We start from the raw sequence: 12,326 nt of genomic DNA on the forward strand, positions 1-12,326 counted from the left end.
CGATGAGGTAAGTATTCAGTGTGGACAAGTCCAGTATTGGTCTCCATTGCTTTTCTTTTCTTGGAACAAGGAATAGTCTGGAATAAAATCCTTGGCCTTGTTCTGAGAGAGGAACCCTTTTCTATTGCCCTCATTTGAAGTAGCTTGGAAATTTGTTTGAAAGCCTCTGCCCTTTGGTTTGGTGGCAGGTTTGGCATGCCTTGTCTTTTTGGTAATGTATGGAAATGGAATCTGTATCCTTTGTCTATTATTTGCAGTATCCATTTGTCCTTTGTAATACTGTGCCAATTTTTTGAGAATAAAGATAGCTTTCCGCCCAAAGGTGCTTCCAATTGAGCCCTAGTTGGCGGGGTCATAGTCAAGTCATTGAGATGGTCCTTGTGTAGTAGTTGCAGGTCCTGCAGTACCTCTCTGGTTTGGAGGCTGCCATTGACGTCCTCTGTAGGAGCCTCGAGCTTACCCTCTACCTCTGGCACACCTGTTTCTGCCTCTTTGAAATCTGTCTGTGTTCGGAAAGGACCAATTCTTAGAAGGCCAATTTCTGGTGAATCTTGGTGGCTGGACCTGTAGGAAATCTTTGACTGTTTGTACTGATTTAGCCTTTTCCTCAAATTTCTTTAAGACCTCTTGAGCCGTGGAGCCAAATAACTTTTGTTTTTCCAGCGGAGCATCCAGAAGCTTTGCTTTAACATGATCTGGCAGAGTTTGTTCCTTCAGCCAAGCATGTCTACGTATGACTGCACCTGTCATTGCTGACCTACATGAAGCTTCCAATGCATCATAACCACACTGCAAGAAATGGTTGCTAACCTGCTGGGAGTTATGTACCAGATCCTGAAGGGCCTTGCAATCTAGGGGTTCAGGTGAAGAAAGTTTTTTATGCAATTCATCTAACAAATACTCTTGGTACTGTATCATATGGAATTGACAATTTAATGCCCTCATAGACAGAGTGGAAGTAGTATACACCTTTTTACCCCATCTCTCTAAAGCCCTGGACTCCCTTTCAGAAGGGAGTGGGTTTTTAGTAGTGGTGGTTGCAACCCCTTTAGGGCCCTGGGAAATAGTTTCTGGGTCAGCAGAGTGGCCCTTGTAAAGGAAATGATGAGAGTCCGGGACCCTGTAGTACCTATCGGGTTTGACAGGAGCCGGAGGAAGGGAGTCAGGGGAAATACTAGACTCAGAGTACACATCATCAATGACATTTAAAACCGGAGGAATAGCCAAAGGTCTATGTTGAGGTAAATGCAAAAAAGTTCTTAATCTCTTCCTGGAGTCAGAGAATTCCTGGCCCTGCCATTTGAAATGCTCTCTCATTGAGTGGAGGGTCTCCCCAAAGGACAACTCTTCAGGAGGGGAGGCCGAGGGTATAGATTCCTCTGCACCAGAATCCTCGTAGGCCAAAAAGGCCTCCTCCTGGTAGTCTGATAGGGCAGAGTCATCTGAGGCCTCATCAGAAGACTGAGGATCTGTCTGCTCAACCCTGGGCCTTTTGTCTAGAGGAGGTTGAGAGCCCCTGTCCGGATGTGGCTGAGAGCCCCTAATTAGGGAAATAAGGTCCTCAGCTAAACTTAAAATCTGTGAACCGGTAGTGGATCCCTGAGGAATAGTCTTGGGAGGGAGAGATTTTGGCTGTTTAGCAGCTTTAGCACGTGTAAATGCCTTAATGGACATGGATACAGGAGGCCTGGCTGCCCCACGTGCTGGAGTAGTCTTATCTAGAGAAATGGTGTCGGATATTTCCAGAGCACCGGTTTCAGCAGGAAATTCTATAACCGACTCAGAGATGGCCTCTGGGGCCGAGATTGTCGGTTGAGCGGTTTCGTTGGTCGGAAGCACCGATGATTCGGTTTCGGCAGAGACAGAGACACTCGCGGTAGGCCTGGGCGTGGTTTCAGCCGAAACCACGGACCGCGTGTGTCGGTCCTTGTCCTTCCGTTTTTTGGGTAAATGAGGAGTCGAAAGCTCCGACGGTATAGTGTAACAGTATTTTTCCCAAAAAAATCCCTCTGCGAACTCCGCCCGACACCTAAGAGTGCGTCTATTGAAAGAGGCACAGGCTGCACAGGCCGAGACGTCGTGGTCTGGGCCTAGGCAGGGTAGGCAGTAAGAGTGGAAATCCTTGTGAGGTATCCGTTTCCCACAAGATAAACAATTATTAACTTTAACCATTTGATCTGACATCGGCTGAGGCAAGAAAGAGTCCCCAACGGGGTACTTAGCTTTTTGAAGTCTTCGGTTAGCTGAAATCTCAGGAGCTGGCCGACCGGCACTTGCGAACTGCTTCTGCTTCGGGCACTGCACGGCAAGAAAGACTGAGGAAGATGGCGTCGGCTGACGCTTTTATATCCCAGGCGCTCTGACGTCGGGATGAAGGCGACATCAGCCGACGCCGGACCCAGACTTTGGAATTCGGCCGACCGAGGGGCTGCCTGAGGCAGGACAACCCATATGTAAGGACTGCAGATGCATCCTTGAAGGACATCTGCCTGTGTATGTCCAAAAGAATGCAGAATTTTCTCACCCTTGTTCTGTGGATTTGGATAAAAGGTAGGCAAGTGAATGGTTTGGTTGAGGGGCACACTAGACACCACCTTAGGCATAAATGTTGGGTTTGTCCTGAGAGAAACCCTGTCTGGATGAAAAATGATAAAAGGTTCTACAGCCATGAGTGCTTGTAGCTCAGAGACTCGTCTTGCAGAGGTTATTGCTAGGAGCAGAGCTGTTTTCCAGGATAAGAATTTTATATGCGCTTTTGAGGATGGCTCGAAAGAAGGCAGTGTGAGTTTTTCTAAAACATAATTGAGGTCCTATGCCGGAATTGGTGTTCTCCTTGGAGGCCTAATGTTTTTGGCCCCTCTGACGTACTGCCTTATTAAAGGATGAGAAAAGATAGGTGGTTCCGTATTGTAATGGGCTGAAATGGCAGAGGCATGAATCTTAATTGATGAGAAGGAAAGGCCTTTGTTCAGCATCTCAGGTATTGTAAAATCAGAGGGATATTTGGTACACCCATGTCAATGCCTTGTTCCTGGTTCCAAGAACAGAATCTCTTCCATTTTTCTACATAAGATTTTCTGGTACTGGGCCTCCTGGCCTCCAAGATAACAGCCATAACAGCTTTTGAAAGAGGAGTGCTCTGAATGGCTACATTATCCGCCATGCTGTCAGATTTAAGGTTCTGAGTTGGCTGTGCAGAATCCGATTGTTTTGCTGGGTCTGCAAGTGAGAAGTTTGAGGCAATATCCATGCTGGACCTTGAGAGAAGCTCTTTAGGACTGGGTACCAGTGCTGGCGTGGCCAGTCTGGTGCAATCAGTATCATTTTTGGCTTTTCTTGTCTGGTCTTTTGGAGTACCCTGGGAAGGAGAGGCAGTGGAGGAAAGGCATATACTGTTAGATTTTTCCAGCTTAAGGATAGGGCGTCCACTATCCATGCTTGCTTATGATAAATCCTTGTTCAAAATCTCTGCAATTGGCTGAGGGGAGGCAAAGAGATCTATGTCTGGGCATCCCCATTTCCTTGTTATCATGCTGAAGACTTGTAGATCCAGTTTCCATTCGTGGGGGTGCATGAGGTTTCTGCTAAGTTCATCTGCCAGTGTATTTGTTTTTCCTGGCAGGAATTGTGCTTGCAGGTGAACTTGATAAGTCAATGCTGTGTCCCATAAGGTCACTGCTTGTCTGCAGAGGGGGTAGGAATGTATATCTCCCTGCTTATGTACCACATGACCGTAGTATTGTCCGTCTTTATCAGTAGCTGTCCTGGATGAAGCAGGTCCTTAAACTGTCAGGGTATTTTGAACAGCTAGCATCTCTTTTTGATTGATGTGAAGATGCATCTGTTTTGCGGGCCATGTGCCCTGAATACATTTTCTGCCATATGGGCCTCCCAGGCATAATCTGATGCATCCGTTGTTAGTGCCTGTCTGGCTGTGGGTAAACTGAATGGCAGACCCTTGTTGAGGTGACAGGCTTCTGCCCATCGAAACTCCTGTTGCAGGCAGGGAATGAGCGCAATTACTGTCTCCAGGCTGTGGTAATGCTGAGTCCAAACACTTTTTAGATACCACTGCAGTTTCCTCATATGCAAGTCTGGCATATGGAATTAGTAGAATGCAGGATGCCATGAAACCCATGGCCTGCAGGATTTTCCTTGCAGATAAGTGGGTTTTTGTTGCCAATTTCTTGAAGTAAGAAGTTGGTTGCTTTTGTTTGTCTGGCGTGAGATAAGCCATCTGGGCAGTTGTATTTAAACTTGCACCCAGGAATATTATCGCTTGAGGGGGCACTAGTCTTGATTTCTTTTCGTTTACTGTGTACCCTAGGCCAATTAGTAATCTTTTTACAAATGCCAGATGCTTTAGAAGAATGTCTTTGTTCTCTGCTTGAATTAGGCAGTCGTCCAAGTAGGGATATATTTGAATTCCTCTGTCTGCAAAATGCAATTACTGGTGCCAGGCATTTTGTGAAGACCCTGGGTGCAGTAGATAAGCCAAAGGGCAGTGCAGAGAATTGGTAATGCATTAAGCCAACTATGAATCTGAGGTATCTTCTGCAAGATTGTCTGATTGGGACATACAGGTATGCCTCTTTTAGGTCCAAAGTTACGAGCCAAGCCTTCTTGCCCAGCATGGGCAGTAGCTGCTGTAGAGTCAACATCTTGAATTTTGGAACTTCCAGAAACGTGTTTAGTATAGACAGGTCCAGTATCGGTCTCCAGGTTTTGTCCTTTCTGGGCACTAAGAAAAGTCTGGAGTAAAAACCTTGCCCCTGTTCTTGTTGTGGAACTTGCTGAATGGCCGTCATGTCCATGAGGGCTGTAATTTGTTTTTGTGCCTCTGCCCATTGATTGTGTGGCAGGTCTGGCATACCTTTTGACCTTGGAAGGGTGTGAAAATGGAACCTGTAGCCTTGGGACACTATGTTCAGGACCCATTTGTCTTGGCTAACCATTTGCCAATTTGATGAAAAAAGTGCTAGCTTTCCCCCTAAGGGGGCTGCCAAAAGAAAAGTGCTTGGATCTGGCAGAGGAAAGTCAGTGGAGGTAGGAGCACCCCATTGCTTAGGCCTGTATGAGCCTTGGGGCTGAGATCTGCCTCTGGGATGCCTGTATCTGCCTCTTTGAGGTCTGTCTGACAATGGAAAGGACCAACTTTTAGAAGGCCAGTTCCTGCTAAACCTGGGTGGCTGTACCTGTAAGAAATCCTTGACTGTCTGCATGGATTTTGCTTTATCCTCCACCTTTTTCAATACCTCTTCTGCTTTAGTACCAAACAAAGTATCATGCTGTAATGGAGCATCTAATAATTTTGCTTTAACATGATCAGGTAGATTTTGTTCCTTTAACCAAACATGCCTTCCAATAACAAAACCTGTAACAGCGGCCCTGCAAGAGGCCTCTAGTGCATCAAAACCACATTGCAAAATATGCTTTCCCACTTTTTCAGCTGCATGCAATAACTCCTGCATTTCCTTGTACTCTGAACATTCAGTATTTGACAATTTCTGTTTAAGCAGTGACATTAAATATTGCTAATATTTAAGCATCTGAAACTGACAATTTAAAGCCCTTACAGCCAAGGTAGCAGAAGTGTAAACTTTTCCTCCCATATGTCTAGAGCCCTAGAATCCCTATCAGAGGGGACAGGGTTTTTTGCTGTGGAAGCTTTAACCCTTTTGGGACCCTGAGAAATCGTTTTTGGGTCAGCAGCTGGGTTTTTATATAGGAATTTATGAGAATCCGGGACCCTGTAGTATCTGTCTGGCTTAGCAGGTGCAGGGGGTAAAGAGTCAGGGGACAGGCCGGACTCTGAAAATACATCATCTACAATGTCTAGAACAGGCGAAATAGCAAGGCGTCTGTGCTGAAGAAGTAGCAGAAAGTCTCTGAGACTTTTCTTAGATTCAGAATAATCTTGGCTCTCCCAAAGGAAATGCTCCCTCATGGTATGTAGGGTTTCCCCAAAAGAATAATCCTCAGGAGGAGAGGCTGAAGGAATGGATTCTTCAGCATCAGAATCCTCATAGGGAAGCATGGAATAATCCTGTTCAGAAGAGAAATCAGAGGAAATAGAAACCTGATCAGAAGAATCATACTCTGTCTCTTGCCTAGGCCTCTTATCAGGAGGGGGATGGGAACCCCTGATCAAAGTAATAAGGTCTTCGGCCATTTTAAGCATCTGTTTCTTAGGCATGGAAATCTGTGTAGGAGAATGCTGTACTTGTATCTTTGTCTTTAGAGCTGATTTAATCTTCGTCTTTGAAGCTGAAGTTGGCTTAATATATAGTTGTGCAAGTCTGAAGACACCCTCAGAAGCAGATGCCTGCTCAGCGGCTCCGGACCCATCTGAGGGAATGATTTCTGAGTGTCCAATACCTTTAGTATCCAGAGGCCCAGTCGGCTTCACGTGGGAGTCAGAAGCGGCCTGTGGCTCTGAGGTAGCAAGCGCCAGGGTTTGTGAAAGCGTCTCACTGAGAACCGGCGACTGGACTAGCGCAGGCCTCGTCGTCGGTTTTGGACCTCGGATGCCTATCCTTTTCCTTGTCTTTGCGTTTTTTGTAAACTCCGGTCGTCGGCTGTTCCGACGGCATTATATAATTAAATCTTCGTCCAAAGTAATGAAATGCAAAATCGAACAGACGCTTAATAGTGCGTTGGTTAAAACTAGCAACGTCGTGGTCAGGGCCTAGGCAAGGAGTATAGTAAGAGTGGAAATCCTTATGAGGTATTTGCTTCCCACAAGAAATATAATGGTTAACTTTTTCTGACATCTGTCTGGAGCAAGAAAAAAAGTTTCCCCAATGGGGTACTTACCTTTAATGAAGACTTCGGTTCTGAAATTCAGATTTGAAAATATCAGGAGTCGGCCAACCGGCACTTGCAAACTGCTTTCGCTTCAAGCACCGCGTGGCAAGAAAGACTGTAGAAAATGGCGTTGCTCTACCCTGTCAGGAGTCCCCAACTGGGAGCCAGCTTCTGGTGGAAGAACCCCACCAGTAGAAAGTAAATACCAATATGTCCCTTGTAAGGAAAGAGAAAAAAGAAGAGGGGGGGGTGGAGCGAAGGAAACCGGGACTGCAACAGTGAATACACTCTAACATCTACATATATGGTAGTGTACACAACTGTATTATGTTCTTCATGTTTCACTGTTGCAGTCATCACATTTGGGTTGATTCCCAAAGCTGAGGAAAGGGTGGAGGCAGTCAAGGAAACTAGAGGCTGGTTAGGATGCCCTGCAAGACTGCAGAGGCAAACCCTGCCCTGGATTTGAAGAAGATAGGCAGGTGGTAATGTTTGGTGAAGGTGTGCACATATGTCCAGGTGGCAGCCTCCAGGATGTCCCTGGTGGGGACTCCTCTGAGGAAGGCTGCAGAGATGGAGACTGCTCTGGTGGAGCGAGTCCTGAGCCCCTTGGGGGGAGGTTTTCTGTGTTGTTTTTAGCAGAAATGGATGCAGTGTGCTATCCATTTGGAGATGGTTTGTTTGGAGATGGCTTTTCCCTCTGCCCCTGCAGCAAAGCTAACCAGTAATTGATCAGACTTTCTTTAGTCGTGTCTAGATAGAATCTGAGCTGTCTGTGCACATCTAGAGTGTGCAGGATCATTTCTCCTTTGTTCTGTGGGTTAGGGAAAAAGGTGGGCAAATGAATGGACTGGGTGAGAGCCACACTGGACACCACCTTAGGCATGAAGAATAGCTTAGTCCTGAGGAATACCCTATAAGCATGGAAGCTGATGAAGGGTTCTACAGCCATGAGTGCTTGTAGCTTGGAGACCCTTCTGGCTGAAGTGATGGCCAGAAGGAAGGCTGTCTTCCAGGAGAGAAAATTTAGCTCTGCTGAAAAGGCAGGTTCGAAGGGGGGGGGAGGGTGAGCTTTTCCAACACAAAGTTAAGGTCCCAAGCTGGGGTTGGTACGCTTCTGGGTGGCCTCAAGTTGCTAGCCCCTCTTACAAACTTTTTGATCAGAGGGCTGAGAAAAGGGGCTGCTCAGTGGGAAAATGAGCAGAGATAGCAGAGGCATGAATTTTAAGAGAGGAAAAGGAGAGTCCACTGTGTAGCAGGTCAGCTAAGTAATCCAGGATGAGAGGGAGGGAGGGCTGTGACATATTGGCTCCCTTAGCCTGAATCTAGGTACAGAACCTTTTCCATTTGTCAGCATAAGACTTCCTAGTGCTAGGGCATCTGGTGTCATGTATAATATCTAGAACCTGTTTGCTGAGATTGGCAGATTGATCGGGGGTTAGGGAATATGCCAAGCTGCCAAACTGAGTGTCTACAATTGAGGATGCATGAATTCCCCTTTCCTCTAGGTCAGGAGGTTTGCAATCTGAGGGAGATGCCAGGGTGGCACAGGGACAGGCTGTGCAGCAAAGGGTACCAGTGCTGGCGAGGCCAGTCTGGAGCTATAAGAATTGTCCTTGTTTTTTCCTCCTTTATTTTGAGCAGTACCCTGGGGATGACAGGTAGTGGAGGAAAGGCACAGACCGATAGAGTGACCCAGGAGAACGACAGGGCATCCACTTTCCAAGTCCTGCAGTGATGCTCCCTGATGCAAAATGTGCTGAGCTGCTGGTTGGTGTGGGAGGCAGAGAGGTCGACTTTTGGCGTGCCCCATTTCTGAGTTATTAGGGCGAAGGTTCTTCTGCTGAGTTGCCATTTGTGTGGGTCCAGAAGATTTCTGCTTAAGTGGTCTGCCAGAGAGTTGAGAGAACCCTGCTAACAGGTGTAGGTGCATGGCAGAGGCTATGTGACAAAGGGTCATGGCCAGCCTGCATAGAAGGTAGGACTGAGTCCCTCCCTGCTTGTTGATGTACTACATCACAGTTGCGTTGTCTGTTTTGATCAGGAGAGCCCCCTGGGGAGAGAAGGGGTTTGAAAGCTATCAAGTTGTACTGGACAGCTATCATCTCTTTTTGGTTGATGTGCAAATGAATTTGCTGTGGGGCTCCACTGGCCATGTATGAACCTGCCATCCAGGTGATGCATCTGTGGTGAAGGTCTGGGTGCATGGGCTGGTGAGATATGTAGTCCTTTGTTGAGACAGCATGCCGTTGCCCACCAAAGAAATTATTTTCTGAGGCAAGGTATTATGGGTAGAAGAGTCTCCAGGTCTTGACAGTGTTGACACCAAAGGCTTTTTAGGTACTACTGAAGTTTCCTAATATGCAGTCTGACATATGGAAGGACTAGAATGCAAGATGCCATGAACCCTGAGCTTGCAGGATTTTCCTTGCAGATAGTTGGGGTCTAGTGGCTAGTTGAAAGAAGTAGGCTGGTCAGGAAGGTTTGCTTTTCTGTTGTAGGGAATGCCATCTGGGAAGCTGTGTCCAGGCTTGTTCCCAAGAATATAATCCTTTGGGTGGACACCGGTTTGGATTTCTTTTAATTGCTAGTGTACCCTAGGGAGGTTAGTAGGGACTTTACAGAGGCCAGGTTGCTTGAGCAGCTTTTTCTGGCTGGCTGCCTGAATAAGGCAGTCTAAGTATGGATAAAATCTGGATATTCCTTTGTCTGCAAAAGGCAATGGCCAGAGCTAGACATTTGGTGAAAACTCTGACAGCAGTAGACAAGCCAAAGGGAAGTGCAGAGAACTGAAAGTGCTGAGATCCTGCCCTGAAGCAGATATATTTCCGGCATGATTCCCTGATAGGAATGTGGAGATATGCCTCCTTTAGGTCTAGGGTGGCTAGCCAAGCATCCTTGGAGAGCATGGGTAGCAGCTGCTGTAGGGTGAGCATTTTGAATTTTGGGATCAGCAGGAAGGTGTTTAGAATGGATAGAGGATGGGGCACCAGGTGCCCTCTTTCCTGGGTACCAGAAAAAGTCTGGAGTAGAAAGTTCATAGGTTCATAGGCTCATACTAGGCTATCTGTCCCAGGGCATTTATAAGCCTAGCCAGAGTGTGTTTGGCTTTCGCCACCCATTTTAAATGAATTTTGCTATGCCCTTTTTCGAGGTTAGTATACTGTGCCTCTGTCTAACAGTGACACAGAAGTGATACCCGGGGTAAACCTACGATCTTCCATCCACTCATCAAGATTCCTCTTGAAGAGAGGAAATTAGGGACTCTGCCTAACCTGGACTGGGATTTTATTCCAGAGTGAAGGTAGCCTCTGGGTTATGAATCTGTCCCTCCAGCATGTCCTATTTATTTCACTGCTGAGGTTCAAGTCTCTCGAGCGCGTAGCTCGATGGGATTTGGATTTTCTGAGGTGCACCATGTCCATTAATTCTGGGTTGGACATGGCTTTATACGTCAGGCACAGATCGCCTCTGAGCAGGCGGTATGCCACTGAGTAGAGCTGGAGTTTCTTTATCCGGGCAGCATAAGGCATCTGTTTGAGCCCTTTGATCCTCTTGGTGAGGTACTTTTGGGGTCTTTCCAGTTGCTGCAGGTGTCTGGTAAGGTACATCCCAAAAGGGGCATTGTACACAATTATGGGCCTGATGAGGGATGAGTAAAGAGGCACGATGACCTCCCCTGATCTAGATATGAATCCCTTCATGATTAGGTGGGCTATATAAAATGTTTTTCTAACCACTTTGGCCACGTGGTTTTCAAATGAGAGATTGCTATCACCTTGGGTCCCCAGGTCCCTAATTACTTCTTCCGTACGATTACCACCTATGTGGTAATTTGTGGGCACTTTGTTTTTGCCAAAGGGGATGACTATACACTTTTTGGCGTTTAGCTTGAGGCCATGGCTCTGGCACCAGTTGTCTGTTTCTAGGAGGCCCTTTTGTAGGATGCTTGTGTTGGCTGGAGTCTCGATTATGGCGCCTAGTTTGCAGTCATCTGCGAACTTGGTCAGCCACAGTCCTTCCGTGTTGGCCTGTACCTCCGAGAAATATATACCGAACAAGAGAGGTCCCAGGACTGAGCCTTGTGGGACGCCACTTGTAAATGGTTTGGAGTCTGACATGACTCCAGCAATTCTAACCATGTGGGTTCTGTCCTTGAGACAATTTGCAACCCATCTAGTGACATAGGGGTTTATATTTAAGCTTGTGAGCTTATCTATAATGCCCAAGTGGGGTACTGTATCGAAAGCTTTTGCGAGGTCCAGGCAGGCTGTGTGGACCACCTTCCCCTCGTGAATGGCCTTGGTGACTGTTTCAAAGAAATCGACCAGGTTTTAAGAGGCAGGATCTGCCCTTAACAAAGCTGAACTGGGTAGGATCCAGTGTCTGTAGGTCCATATCATCTTTATTTATGAGGTCCATGATGATCCTTTCCATAGCTTTGCAGACCAAGCTAGTCAGGCTTATGGGGCAACAGTTTCCAGGATCCGTTGAGGCACCACCTTTGTGGAGAGGGACCACTGTTGCTGTACGCCACTCTATGGGTACATATCCTGTAGTAAGTCTGAGATTGAACAGTAGTTTTATGTTTGGGTTTAGCTCTTCTTGGAGTTCATGTAGGACGCAGCCCGGGACACCGTCTGGTCCCATTGATGCTGTGTTTTTTGCTTTGGAGAGGGTGGCTCTTACCTGAGCATCTGAGATGTCAGGGGTGCAGCACTCTGCTGGATAGATACTTTCCCTTTTGGTGGGGGGGGGGGTTTGTGCTGAACCTGTCAGCTAGGATGTTGGCAATGTCTGTGGGTTCGGTGTATTTTTTGTCATTTTGGACTAATTCTGAGCATATCTGGGAATTCCCACCCAGGTTCCTAACATAACTAAAGAAAGCCTTGTGATTATCCTTAGTGTCCTGTGCAATTTTTCTCTCCAAGCTGGCCTTAGACGATTTTATGAGTGCCCGTAGTTTTTTGTTAATACTGATCAGAGATGCCTTCCCTTTTTGGGATTTTGCTCTGTCATGTAGTAGCTTTCTCCTTCTATTGTATAGTTTGTTTACGGCTGGGGTCCACCAGACAGGACGCCTGCCTTTGGAGGATTGGGTCTTGGTTGTATTTAGGATTGCATGATCCATGCATTCCTGAAGGTGTTCACAGAATGCGTTTATAAAGGATTCTGCGGTCTGGGCCATATTTTCCACAGGCCCGGGGGCTTTGAAGGATTTCACCTCGGTTGTGAGCAGTGTGAAATTTGCTTTAGAGAAGTTTTTCACTGTGGTTTTCTGGGCAGGGGGTGGAGTCGGGATGTGAATATCCAGTGAGATTAGTTTATGGTCTGATCTTACCAGTGAGGGATACACTTCTGGTCTGGAGCATAGAGCCCCCATGTTGGTGATGATCAGGTCCAGTATGTTTTCCCCTCTTGTGGGAGTGGTAACAAGTTGTTCCATAGCATTTGAGTTTATAAATTCTAGGAACCTTTGGGCTAGGGTGTTGGAGCTAGAGTAATGCTCCCAGTCTATG

General features: G+C 46.8%; 1 protein-coding gene across 1 annotated transcript in view; it reads right to left on the reverse strand.

The window, feature by feature from the left end:
* The window catches only part of LOC122808386 (dual specificity tyrosine-phosphorylation-regulated kinase 1A-like), a 529,197-nt gene that overhangs the window by 63,786 nt on the left and 453,085 nt on the right, over positions 1–12,326 (reverse strand). The gene's annotated exons all lie outside the window — the stretch shown is intronic.

Source organism: Protopterus annectens, chromosome 8.part0, assembly GCF_019279795.1.
Source record: "Protopterus annectens isolate FY-2018-M chromosome 8.part0, PAN1.0, whole genome shotgun sequence".
NCBI lineage: Eukaryota > Metazoa > Chordata > Ceratodontiformes > Protopteridae > Protopterus > Protopterus annectens.